The sequence below is a fragment of the Sparus aurata genome, chromosome 1 (genome assembly GCF_900880675.1).
Source record: "Sparus aurata chromosome 1, fSpaAur1.1, whole genome shotgun sequence".
NCBI lineage: Eukaryota > Metazoa > Chordata > Actinopteri > Spariformes > Sparidae > Sparus > Sparus aurata.
In genome coordinates, this window is record NC_044187.1 from 3,708,004 (window position 1) to 3,720,636 (window position 12,633).

The window sequence follows — 12,633 nt, forward strand, 5'->3', positions numbered from 1 at the left end:
TAGTTTTTTCAGTTAAAATTAAAATTGTGATACACAAAAGATAATTTCTACTGTTCATGAGTCAAATGTCAATATCTGAAAATAATCACAGGAGGATTCTTGCAGCTCTACTGTTTTCTGACAGTTTAACACCCAGAGATTAATTATTAGTAAAATAATTGGTGGACAGTTGTTGGCTGCAGCCTTCCTCTGTACTTTTCCTGCATTTTAAAATTCACCAAAATCCTGAACTCAAAAGTGTTTGTGAAAGGTGCTCATTTTGTTCTGAGGAGGCTGGATATTGGTATTATTGTGTGTGTTCTTTTTATTATTTTAAATTCAAACCATCCAATTTCAGGACGATCTCATTGCTCGTGTTCAGTTCACATCTTGTAAGAAGAGTTTTATATCCTGTTGCTCCAAATATGAAACATTTTGACTTTCTGTTCTTTGAAAGCATTTTTATTTACAAATCCAGAAACAGAAGAAAGTATTTTTTTCCTCACAGATTTTATTTCATACGTTCGCAAATATCAGAAAAGACAAATTCCAAACAAATTCTAATCGAAACTAAATATTTTTACAGATTTTGTACATGGAAACAAAAGTTACTGCAGAGCTACTTTAATATTATTTACATTTTTGAAAAAGAGACAAAGAATATAAGCTGCGTCTGAAAACAAAAGCAGGTATGTGACATTTGATTTATATGAAACTATAAACCTGGAAGTTTGCTAAACGGCACAAATTATCGAAATAATAATCAATAGATCATCTGTATTTTCCAGCACCAAAGGAAATAAATCAGATCATTCCGGGAATAAAGTGTTTGCTCATGATTCATCCCTCGGGGAAAAAACAAACAAAAAGTTTTAATTTAAATTTAACACTGAACTCAACAGCAGCTGATCAATAAAGTCAACCCAGCTGCTGTGGTGTCTGGACGTGCCTGTTAAAAGCTGTTCTCCACAACATGATTTCATTCATCTGTCGGCCTCTCACACTGTTGTTGTCTGTCTTCACTGAGTCGTTGCTGAAGGATGGCTTTTTTTCCAGTGAGTTCCTCTGTAACACAAAAAATAATCATCAAACATTCAAACAACATATTTTAACGCTTCAAATGATGTCTTTTTCTTCTGTTACCTTATTGAATGGTTCAAAATCCATCCAAGCTTTGTTACTGAAACATAACGGAGGAGGTTTCTATTAAAAACAGGCCTTTCATTAACAGCCGTGACAACATTCTAACGTGACGAGTTGTTCAGAGGACTTACTTGAAACCTTCACGGCCTCGGCTCATGTCAAAACTGACTTCAGAATCCTCACGATGATCCTTCGTCTTCTTGACCCTGAGAGATTAAACACATGTTGAAGCTTTAACTTCCTTCATCCTGGCAGAAATCCTGGCAGGAGTCACGTGTTGTGACACTGATGTCAAAACATAAAAAATGACGTCCTTTGAATTAAAAATGATAAAAAAAGATTCTGGTTAACTTGTCATTAACAGTTAGTTTAAGGTTCATCATTAGTGTCCACCATTTGTTTAATTTTTAATATATAATAACTTTCTGTATCAATTTGTTAATTCTATTTAAACAAAACTATTTTGGACAGTTACTCAGTTACATATATTTGCATGAGCGTTTCCACTTTTAATTCTTTTAGAGAACACAGTTCAGAAACTTTAAATCAGAGATCAGAGGAAAATTGCAGCAGCTGCATCTAAAATGAGATGTTTTCTATTTGTAGGAACACATGCCTTTGTCTCTGCATCTTAAAGTGGTCTCATTTCGGCCATAATTACCTTTAACCCAAATTGACTCCTCTCTCCAGCATAGGGGACTGAAAGCCCCCCATATCCTGGCCTGGCAAATTCCTCTCCTCTCCACAGAGTGGGAGGATGTTGTTTACCTTGCTATAAACAGATCACCAGAGATCTACTTTAGTGATTTACAACGACTAAACACATCTGGTCTGTTCCTCTTCCTCCAAAGAAGATGAACCCCTGTTCCTCAGGTCAAACAAGGTCAAGCCCGATAGAGTTTTCTTTGGTCACACCAAAAGGAAGGAGGACTGGTTTCTAACATAGATGTGGTGATTTAAGATGTTTTACTGTCTACATTTCTCTGCCTCTGGAACATTCTCCAGTGGGGGAAGGCTTAATGGGAAACCTAATCTGTGTGTTCTTCTCCTCACATGTCCAACTGTTATTTACGACCGTTGTTGTTCCTGGGTCTGACATACCATTCCTCCAATTGCAGTCTTCTGTTCTCACCCAAATTCAAATAAGTCCTAATTAACAAATAAACTACATCTCAATTTCGTAAATTGAACAGATCCCGAAATAGAGTAGGAAGTCATTCAACAGATCTTTGTTATGTTATTGTCAAGTCAAATGAAGTTTATTACTCAACAAGTTTGAGGTCAACAGAAACCCCCCTCCCCTTTGAAGATGGAGTAGACTTGAAGATCATCATTCCTTGTGTGATACTTGTGTTATTTACCAGTTAAATGTCTGATATGTTTTGTTAAGATAGAACTACAAGGAATATGTATAAGTCCTTGGTTCTACTGTGTATTGTATACTTTATGGTTACATGTTGTATACTGTGGTGCTCCATGTCTTAATCAGGTTATAATTCTTTTGAATGACAAATGATCATTATCATGTTGCATCTTTTCACGAAGGCAAAAAATTCGACTTTTAAGATGGTGAAGTTTTGGGAAGGTTAAAACATGATTTCAAAACATTAAATCCAATAGTATAGTTAGATAAACTTTTTGGGAGCCTCAACTCAGATCACAGGAGGTGTGACACTGTCAGCCGGGCCCCCCATTCAGTCTGCCTGCTGCAGGTCATAAAAACAGACCCCTCTGCTCTGCTCTCACCTTTCCTGCTCTCTCTCTCTTCTTCTCAGGACACGCTTCTCTCCCTGTCCTCTTCTCCCCCTGCTTCTTCTCCTTCTTCTTTTCTCTTCTCTTCTTTGTTTTTCATTTTTATTTTATTTTTATTTTTTAAGTAATCTTTATTTTTGCAACAAGCTCTAAGATAAGCGAATTGAATCCCTACTTTAAGTTGTTTTCTTTTATTCAAGTTTTTAATAGAACGAATTCTTTTCTTTTTGATTTTATACTGTTAAAGTATCACCGCCTGATCCAGAAGAAGTTGAATTAGTTTCAGAATCAGAACTTGAGTGCCACTATTTGAAACCACCAACAAAAGTCTTTTTCAAGACTGTGATCGTCTGATGAAGAACGTTGCAAGCCTTGCAAAGAGTCCAACGAAAGAGACTTTGTGTGCTCCCAGCCGAGACCGACTCTGCCCCCAGCGCTCCCAGGGCGGAAACCCCGCTGGGCCTTTGGACCAAGAGTTCCTCAACAGAGCACCGGCCTTCCCTCTGGCTACTGGACCGACGCGCCGTGCCGTAGTCCAACCCAGAACTCTCAAGAACACCAAACTTCAGTGCCTCCTGACTCCCAGACAAAACCAGCTGAACGTCTTCATGCAGCTGGATCCACACACGTGAGAATGAGTGGTGTCTAAAGTTCTGACTTCTGTCAAAGTTCTAACTTCTATCTTATGAACTTAAGAGAATTAAGATTAGGGTCTCGTAGTATTAAAAATTACTCCCGTAATATTTGATATATATATAACCCGACCCTTTAACTTTACCATCTACCAACGGTCACACGACTTTATTACTTTCCTAATTACAGTCTTTACATTTTCTGTTATCTGTTGTTCGTCTAAAATTGTCATGTCTTTTATTTTACCCAAATTATTTAGTCAATAAACATATAATCGTTTGTCTTTGTCTGGAACTTAATTTTAATATGGAGAACCGATGGATACGTGCTAAGAATTCACTACTTCAGAATATTGAGATTAAATAAATTGATTTTGAATGGACTCTAACTGTCCAAGCCAACTTGTACAGTTAGGTGTGTGGAATAATGTCCTCCGGATTATTCCAATAACTAAACACGGAGGTGGTGCCCCTTTAACGAGTGTAATATTAATTGCCAGTGATCAATAATCATATATATATCAAAGTAGTGTGTGAGCAGTGTCTCCTACATTATCTTTTTATGGTGCTGCCCATGTCAGGACCACATACCATAGTATCCTACATATTAAACGTTGCTTTTGATTGTAGAAAATGAGATGGTCCTGTGGAGACGACAGCTCAGAGAACAGTTCAGTTCAAGGTTTATGATTCTCCAAATGCCTGTTTCGATTTGGATTTTGGATTCTAAGGTCATGATTTGTTTTCCATTTTCAATTTAAACATTTTTGTTTTCAGCATAATCACATCTGGATCTGTAAATATCAACACATCACGTTTACATTTTTAAAATCCTTAATAAAAAAAATTGCAGGGGTATCTTACAACAACAGCTCGACTTCATCCTGCTTAAGTGTTCAACAAGCTCAAATAATATTCACTAAAAGAAAGATTCCAGAGTTCAGTGAAGATTAAAAAAAAAATGACAAGATAAAAATTCCGTTGATACAAAGTTCAGTTTGTCTAATCTCTCCCGAGTGAACCTTCTTCACAGACAAATCGACAAAGGATCTCTGATGGTACCAATCAGCTAATCAAGCTAATGCTAAGCTCTAAAGTAATTTGTTTTTCTTTCTTCAGATACGTGCAGGATGTGTGTGTGTGTGTGTGTGTGCGTGTGCCTCAAATATCTCTGCGGATCAGGATCACACTGACCTGAGAATTTCAACATGGCTGCTGCGTGGTTCAATGGTGTGCAACTAAGCATTTGCTTGGACTGCAATGATACCATGAATAAATTATTTCAGAAATTCTTCACAAATTCCGCAAGCATTGTCCACCGGAGCCACTACAGTCATGTGCCCACCAGAGCCAATCACTGCAGAGCTCAAGCCCACGACATACCTGAAGAAACAAGTGGATTTGTACCTGCAGTGGCGCGAGCTGGACCGGGGTTTTGCCGGCGGATCGGCCCCGTTCTGTTCTGTGCATCTAAACTGACTGTTGTGGATTAATGAGATTAAACGAGTCCGGACCGAGTCTGTTCGGGTCTGAGGAGATCCGGAGACGCGCGGACAACAAAGTGGAATCGGAATCTGTGGATGTTCGTGTGTAGCTAGCTGCTAGCCGCTAGCCCACACAGCCCACCTACCCAGTCGACAGATCGGACGAACCGGCACGTCCAAAACCAGACTTGGGGTAAATAATGTCCAACGTGCTTTTTTGTGAACATTGCCATCATGTTTGCTTTGTGTCTGGTGCAGCAACAAACGGTAAAAACAAGCTTTTTTCACGAAAGTGTCCAAGCAGCAAGCTTGGTTGTTGAGGAACAGGAAGATGTGGGAGGGACGTCGGCGGATGAGTGACAGCAGCAGTGACGTGTTGGAGACGGCGACAGAGATAGCGAGTTTTGAGAGTTGAGAGATTTGTGACATATAGTGTGTTTGGAGTGTATAGTTAGTGTGTTATATAGTTTTTGATGATGAATTTCAAAAACTTATGCACCAATTTAGCAAACAACAATTTATATTTGCATTATAACTAATGCAATTGGTTCATTAAACATATTTGTGGTTTTCACAGTAAAAATTCATACTTTTTCTACTCTGATTTTATGTTATTTTGTGATTTTAGGTCCATAGTGTTAATATAGTACGTTAAAATTAAAAAATAACTGTACAGTCACACATGTGAGGTTGTGCTGAAAATAATTACACCAAGTAAGGCAAGGTAAATAGTTTTTAAGGTGAAATATAATGGTATAATCAAAAGTAGTCAAAAACAGCCAATTATATCCCTGACGTCTCACCTTCAAACACAGCCTCATTTGGCCATCCATGAAAAAGCTACTTAACCTCCCACTTTTCTATAGGAATACATGCTTCCTACGGGCAATGCACTAGTATTAACTAATTGTTAACAAGCAGCTTCATCTGAAGAAGAACCAGTCTGAGTCAAGTTGTTTTCAGTCTTACCTGATGACAAAGCCGGCAGCCACCATCAATCCCATCATGCTCAAGGCAAACAGGATGGCCAGAGCAATGACCACAGTCTGGTTGGAGGCGGGGCTTTGAGGCTCTGACTCGATCTCAAATTGAAGATTGATCCCGAACACTTCGACTAGCTCCTCCCTCACAGCTTCTGAGTCGCTCTGCAGTTTCCTGATAGACCAGACACAAGAGGTCAGCTCCAAGTTTTTGTTGCTCTTAAGTTGTATAGATGCCATAAGTCTTATCATTCATATAGATAATGAAAGAGAAATAGATAACTAATTAAAAAATGTAATTAATCAATAAAAAAACAAAATAGTACTCCGATACAGGTTCTGAACTGGTAGGGGAACTTAAGAATCTAAAAAATAGAATCTTTTACCAACCATTTCCTTGTGATTGCTTTCTTACTTGCTAGTACTAGGATCTAATACATACATTTGTTTTCAGACCCCTTCACAGTGTCTGGTCTTAATCCCAGACATAAAGTCTGGAACTCTGATGGAGTCATTATTTTCATGATTTTCTCCATAGTCAATTTAATTTATTTCCAATATCACCGGGCAGTCCCAAAACACATGAAAATGGGTTGCCTTCTCGCCATAGGATCTCCAACAGGATGTACTTGATCCTGGAGAATCCTTTGAGCTGGCACTCAAAAAAAAAAAAAAAAAACCCTACTTATACTCTTTCAAACTCTCTCCAGGAAAGAGCAAATGTACTTTTCCACTGTTTTGAAATTATTTATTCCCACATATCCATCTGCATCACGATGTTATTCTCCTTCTCCCATTTCTCCTTTATATATGCAGTATCATTCCCTTCTACCTCTTGTAACGCCTTACATATATCTTTGATATGTTTTCACGTCCAGGGCCTGACCTGTAGCCAAGTAGAAATATCTTCACAGTACCCAAATTTGTTTGTTGCAATTCTTCCTTTCTCATTATTTTCTCTAGGCAATGTCGAAGTTGCTAAAATTTACAAAAATCCTGACTGGTCAAACCGAATCGATTTTTAAGATCCTGGAATTGTCGCAGCAAAATTTGAGATTTGTTGGTCCTTCCATCCATTTTCTTTCGCTTGTCCAGGGCCGGATCGCGGGGGCAGATGTCTGAGCAGGGACACCCAGACTTCCCTCTCCCTGGACACTTCCTGCAGCTCTTCAGGGAGGATCCCACGGCGTTCCCAGGTCAGCCGAGTGACATAGTCACTCCAGTGTGTCCTGGGAAGGCGTGCAGGGGGCATCCGATATAGATGCCCGAGCCACCTCAGCTGGCTCCTCTTGATGTGGAGGAGCAGCGGCTCAGACATGGAGGGGCTGATTCTCATCCCAGCTGCTTCACGCTCGGCTGCAAACCGCCCCAGGACATGCTGGAGGTCCTGGCTCAAAGGAACCAACAAGACAACATCATCTGCGAAGAGGCAAAAATTAAATCCGGCTGCTCTCGAACCAGATCCCCTCCAGCCCGTGGCTGCGCCTAGAAATTCTGTCCATAAAAATAATAAACAGAACTGGTGACAAAGGGCAGCCCTGGCGGAGTCCAACATGCACCGGGAACAGGTCTGACTTACTGCTGGCAATGCGAACCAAGCTCCTGCTCCGGTCGTACAGGGACCGTACAGCCCTTAGCAGAGGGCCGCCGACCTTGCACTCTGGAAGCGCCTCCCACAGCATGCCATGAGGGACACGGTCGAATGCTTTCTTCAAGTCCACAAAACACATGTGGACTGGTTGGGCAAACGAGCACCCTGCGAAGGGTATAGAGCTGGTCCAGTGTTCCACGGCCAGGACGAAAATTACATTGTTCCTCCTGAATCCGAGGTTCAACTACCGAATTCTCCTCTTCAGTACCCTGGAATAGACTTTCCCAGGGAGGCTAAGGAGTTTGATCCCCCGATAGTTGGAACACACCCTCCGGTCCCCCTTTTTGAATAGGGGGACCACCACCCTGGTCAGCCAGTCCAGAGGCACTATCCCTGACTGCCACGCGATGCTGCAGAGACGTGTCAGCCAAGACAGCCCCACAACATCCAGAGACTTGTGGTTCTCAGACCCTTCTTCTATGCCGTGAATTCTAATATTCTCACGTCTTGCTCTTCCCTCTTGATCTGTTAGCTTATCTTCCAACTTAGCCTGTAGTTTTACCAGCCTCCTCTAGTCCCTGCGCTCTTTCCTCAGTCTCTGAGATTCGCATTTCGACTTCGTCAACTCTGCTGTTAGTTGCTTTAATCTCCTCTCGTATATCTCGGAGAGTCTCTACATTTTCACACCGAAACTCTCTCAGTTCTTGCAATATAATCTGGCTAGCCATGTCCGCATCCACCTGTGGCTCCCCTGTGTCAGGGTGGCTAGCTGTGTCGTCCTCGATGGACTCTTCCTCGGCTGTTTGAGTCCTTTCCTTCATCTGTGAAATTTTTTGGTTTTGGTTTGGGCATATTATAAATCTTCTGTTGATGTGTAACAATCTTTTGGAAAAAATTAATAACAATCATAAAAATGCATTTTTTCTAAAGGCGCCTTTCAAAGCACTCAAGGACACTGCACATAAGAACAACAGTACAACAAAAACAGGAGACAATTTAGTGCAAATGAGGATAAATTAATAATATGAAGATGCAATTACATAGTGCTAGGACATTGGCACAGAATTCAGACTTTGTAGTCCTCATTGTACAGGAAGTCAACTGGGCCGGGTTAGGCAGGGTTGAGCTTCAGGGGTCAGAATAGTGCAATAGGCAAGAGTGTGATTACATGATTAGTCTAATACAGAGTAAGCTACTTGGAATAAGTGTGTTTTCAAGCGAGATTTAAAAAGGAGACATGGCGTTTTTCTTGATGATCGGGGAGCTCTGTTATTATGCTGCCTACCTCATGGCTGCTCAACCGGAAGTCCTCTTCCAGTGCCAAGTTTTTATCTTACGTGTATTGAATTTTATTTTATGTTACCGCACAAAAACTGTTAATTAAGTTAACTGTTATAATTAATTGTAATACTTGTATTTCAATCAACAAGAAGAAGCAGGACTGTAGATGGAAGCTAACTAATATATATAAATCTGTCTGGTTCACGCTGAATTTTGTCATTAAAAATCAAACTCTTACGTTGTGACTTCTTCACCGGACACCACTGTCCCTCCATCCACACAGATGAAGCTGACCAGACTCCACACAGCTGTCCTCTGTATCCTGGACTCAGAGGCTCCTCCGTTATCGTTGGATACCTCGATGACGTTCACGGTCCAGCCAAGAGCGTTAGTTAAAGAGCTGGAGGAATAAATAAGTTACAAATGATATAAACTGGAAACAAAACCCAAGAGTCTTTATGGTGAGCTGAACTTGTCTTACATCTCCACATTGAGGATCTTGTTCTCCACAATGTTAGCAGGCTGGTTGAGACGGATGACAACCACGTTGCTGCTGCTCACACTTCCCCCGACTGTCACCTGGAGGCAGAACAGAGAGTGGTCAGTGCAGGAATCTTCTTATTTAACATTCATATTAAAATGTTCTTCATTGAATCACATGTTAAATCCATCAGAGGACATCAAAATATCAGGAAAGGAAGCAGTAAGTCTATTAAAATAAATCAGTTTATTCTCACAGTGTTGGAGCTTTTATCGGGCATGTAGAAAGATTATTGGTAGAGGAAAGAAGTCAGAAATGTTTTAGAGAGCAGTGGAGGATCTTTCAGCACCATGAGAGCCTTGTTTAGAAGGACAAGTGGATGTAATGTGCTGTAAGCAGGAGCCGCCAATTTGTTGTTGGTCATTTTTATTTCCATTTCTAATGAATGCACTCTTACTTACTGTGAAAGCAGTCGATTAAATGTATTTATTTATTTCTTTTTCTTTTTTTTTATTTAATTTTTTTATTTAACCTTTATTTAACCAGGACAAAGACTCATTGGGATTAAAAATCTCTTTACAAGAGTATCCTGGCCAAGACAGGCAGCAGCATATTCATACATACACACAAACACAAGGTAGACATAGACATTAAAACACTCAGCATCCAAAACAGCAACATTTGAAGTTCAGCTACAGTAATAACCAGCCTCAGGCAAAACATCTACAACCAGATGTTCTGCCTCCAGGTCATCCAATTTCACCTTAAAAGAGTTCAACAAGACCAACTCATTATGTTTCAAAGTTTTTTGCAACATGTTCCAGGCAGAGGAGGAGCAGCAAACCTAACGCTTTCTTTCCCAGTTCAGTCCTGACTTTGGGACAGACAGCAAGAACAAATCCTGAGACCGAAGATTCTAAATCCCAGCATTACTTCGTTTAATGTAAGACAAAAGGTAGAAGGAAGGGAAACCTAAAATTGCCTTGATAATGAGAATATGCAGGTGTCTCAGTCTGAGTGTTGATAAGGAAGACCATCCAACCCGATCATTACAGCGTATAGTGATGAGTCAGTGCTTTAAAACCAGTGATGAACCTCAGAGCTCCATGATACACAGTGTCAAGAGCTTGTAAGCTTTGAGACGAGGCAATGCATATATAAAACATCACTGTAGTCCAAGACAGACATAAAAGTGGCCGTAACCAGTCTCTTTTTTGAGTTAAAGGAAAGGCAGGATTTGATCTTAAAATAAAACTCAGTTTAAGTTTCAATCTTTTCACCATTTGCGAAAGAGAGGGATTGACCAATTAATATACCAAGATATCTGTAGTTGGAACACACTCAATCTTTAGACCCTGAGAAGAGAAGATGGAGGGCAGATTTTGTGGTTTTGATTTTGTGTTAGAGAACAGCATGACTTTAGTTTGTCAACTTTCAAAACAAGTTTTAAATCATACAAATGTTCTTGGACCGTGTTAAAAGCAAGTTGTAACTGGGAGAGGGCCCCTTCGGGGGTGGGTGCTGAACCTGTAGAGTACAGTATCGTCAGCATAAAAGTAGATTTCACATTTGACACATTTAGATAGATGTCATTGATGTACAAAATGAATAGGAGTGGACCCAGGACTGATCCCTGGGGTACACCTTTACTTATAATGAGAGAAACTAGAGGTGCAGCCCTCTGCCTGCACACACTGTTACCTGTCTGTAGGATAATTAACAAACCAACCAATAGTTTTTTGAGACAGTCCAGCTTTGGATAGTCTGTGCTTGAGCACAAAGTGGTCCACTGTGTCGAATGCCTTAGAAAGATCAATGAAGAGGGCTGCACAATGCTGCGTGTTATCCATTTTTAATTCAATGGGAAAATCCCAAAGAAAAATAGAAACAACACTAAAAAAACTAGCATAATGTTCAGTCCCAACTTCTCTCCACAACTTTTAATAGGATAACAAAGTATTTTGTTTGAATGTACATTCATGTACAGAGGCTCTGAGAGGCAACACAGAAAATAAATTATGATGATACAGTTTTAACTTCCATCTATGAACGTCCTTATGTCTTCCTTTATCTTTTGGCTTAACAAGTTAAAATGTATTTTGAACTTGGAGCTAATGATCTGGCTAGGGTTGTAGTTGAAACTTAATATCTGGGACTTTGAAATATTCAATTGGTATCCTGATAGCGAGCTAAAGCTATCTAGAAATGACACCAGTTCTCAAGATTTACTCTTTTGGTGAGACACAAGTAGATTAAAACGTTGTCCGCAAATAAGGAAATGTTGTGTTCTTGGTCTAACACTGTAATGCCTGTAATATTATCATTGTATTATTATCATTGTCTTAGTAACAGCCCTGTCTGGTCCCTCTTTCCAGGCCACAAGGTTTTAAACTTCTCCAGTTATTTTTACTCTTGCCTTTGGGTTGTTATATAAGGCTTTAATAGTTTTAATAAAGGTCTGATGAAATTCACATTTTCCTACTCACATTCCATACTCTATGTAAGAATTCTCAGCTGACTCGGTCAAGTGCCTTTTCTGCATTGAGGCTCAATAGTACTGCCTGAAGTTTATTCTTTTTTTTTTCTCCATTACATGTAACGTACGGCAAATGTAATCTTGTGTGTGCCTCTGCTGGATAAAGCCTGTCTGGACTAGACTCACAATTTGAGGAAGGAATTTTTTTGAGTCTTTTTGCCAAAATATGTGTAAAGATTTTGTAATCCGAATTGAGTATACTCACTGGCCGATAACTTCCACACTCCATTTTGTCTTTGCCCTGTTTTGGTATCAGAGAAATCACTGCATCTCTCAAAGAAGGAGGAGTTATGGCCGTCTTAATATCGTGGTTATATGTGTTTTATCAATGGGATCAGCAAATTTTTATCACTTTGTACCACTCCAAAGGGAAACCATTGGGTCCTGCTGCCTTATTGGCTTTTAAATTTGATATTGCTTTTATAATTTCTTCATCTGTAATTTCTCTCATTAAACATTTATTTTGTTCGTCCCCCCACTTTAGGTAGAGTTATCAGTTCTAAGAAAGCTTCGGTCTTTGCTATTTATAAAAAGTTTCAAAAGATTGCAGGTTTTTAATTCTTTTTGCAGCTGTTCCAATTTTTCTATTCTGTTTTTTTCATTTATTTAGTGCAATAGCCTATAATTTTCCCCCTCAGAAACGCTTTGCAGTTGTCCCACAGAGACAATGGGGACATTCTCCGTTATCATTTTCATCTTTGTATTCTTGTTTATCCATCCTTATTTGCCCTCTCTTTTGATTCAGGATCTCTATGTTTAATCTTTCCAAATAGT

General features: G+C 39.7%; 1 protein-coding gene across 1 annotated transcript in view; it reads left to right on the top strand.

Moving 5' to 3' along the window:
* LOC115586709 (cadherin EGF LAG seven-pass G-type receptor 2-like) overlaps nucleotides 1–12,633 on the top strand; it is a gene marked incomplete at its 3' end in the record, with an annotated part of 196,024 nt that overhangs the window by 64,550 nt on the left and 118,841 nt on the right. The window lies entirely within an intron of this gene.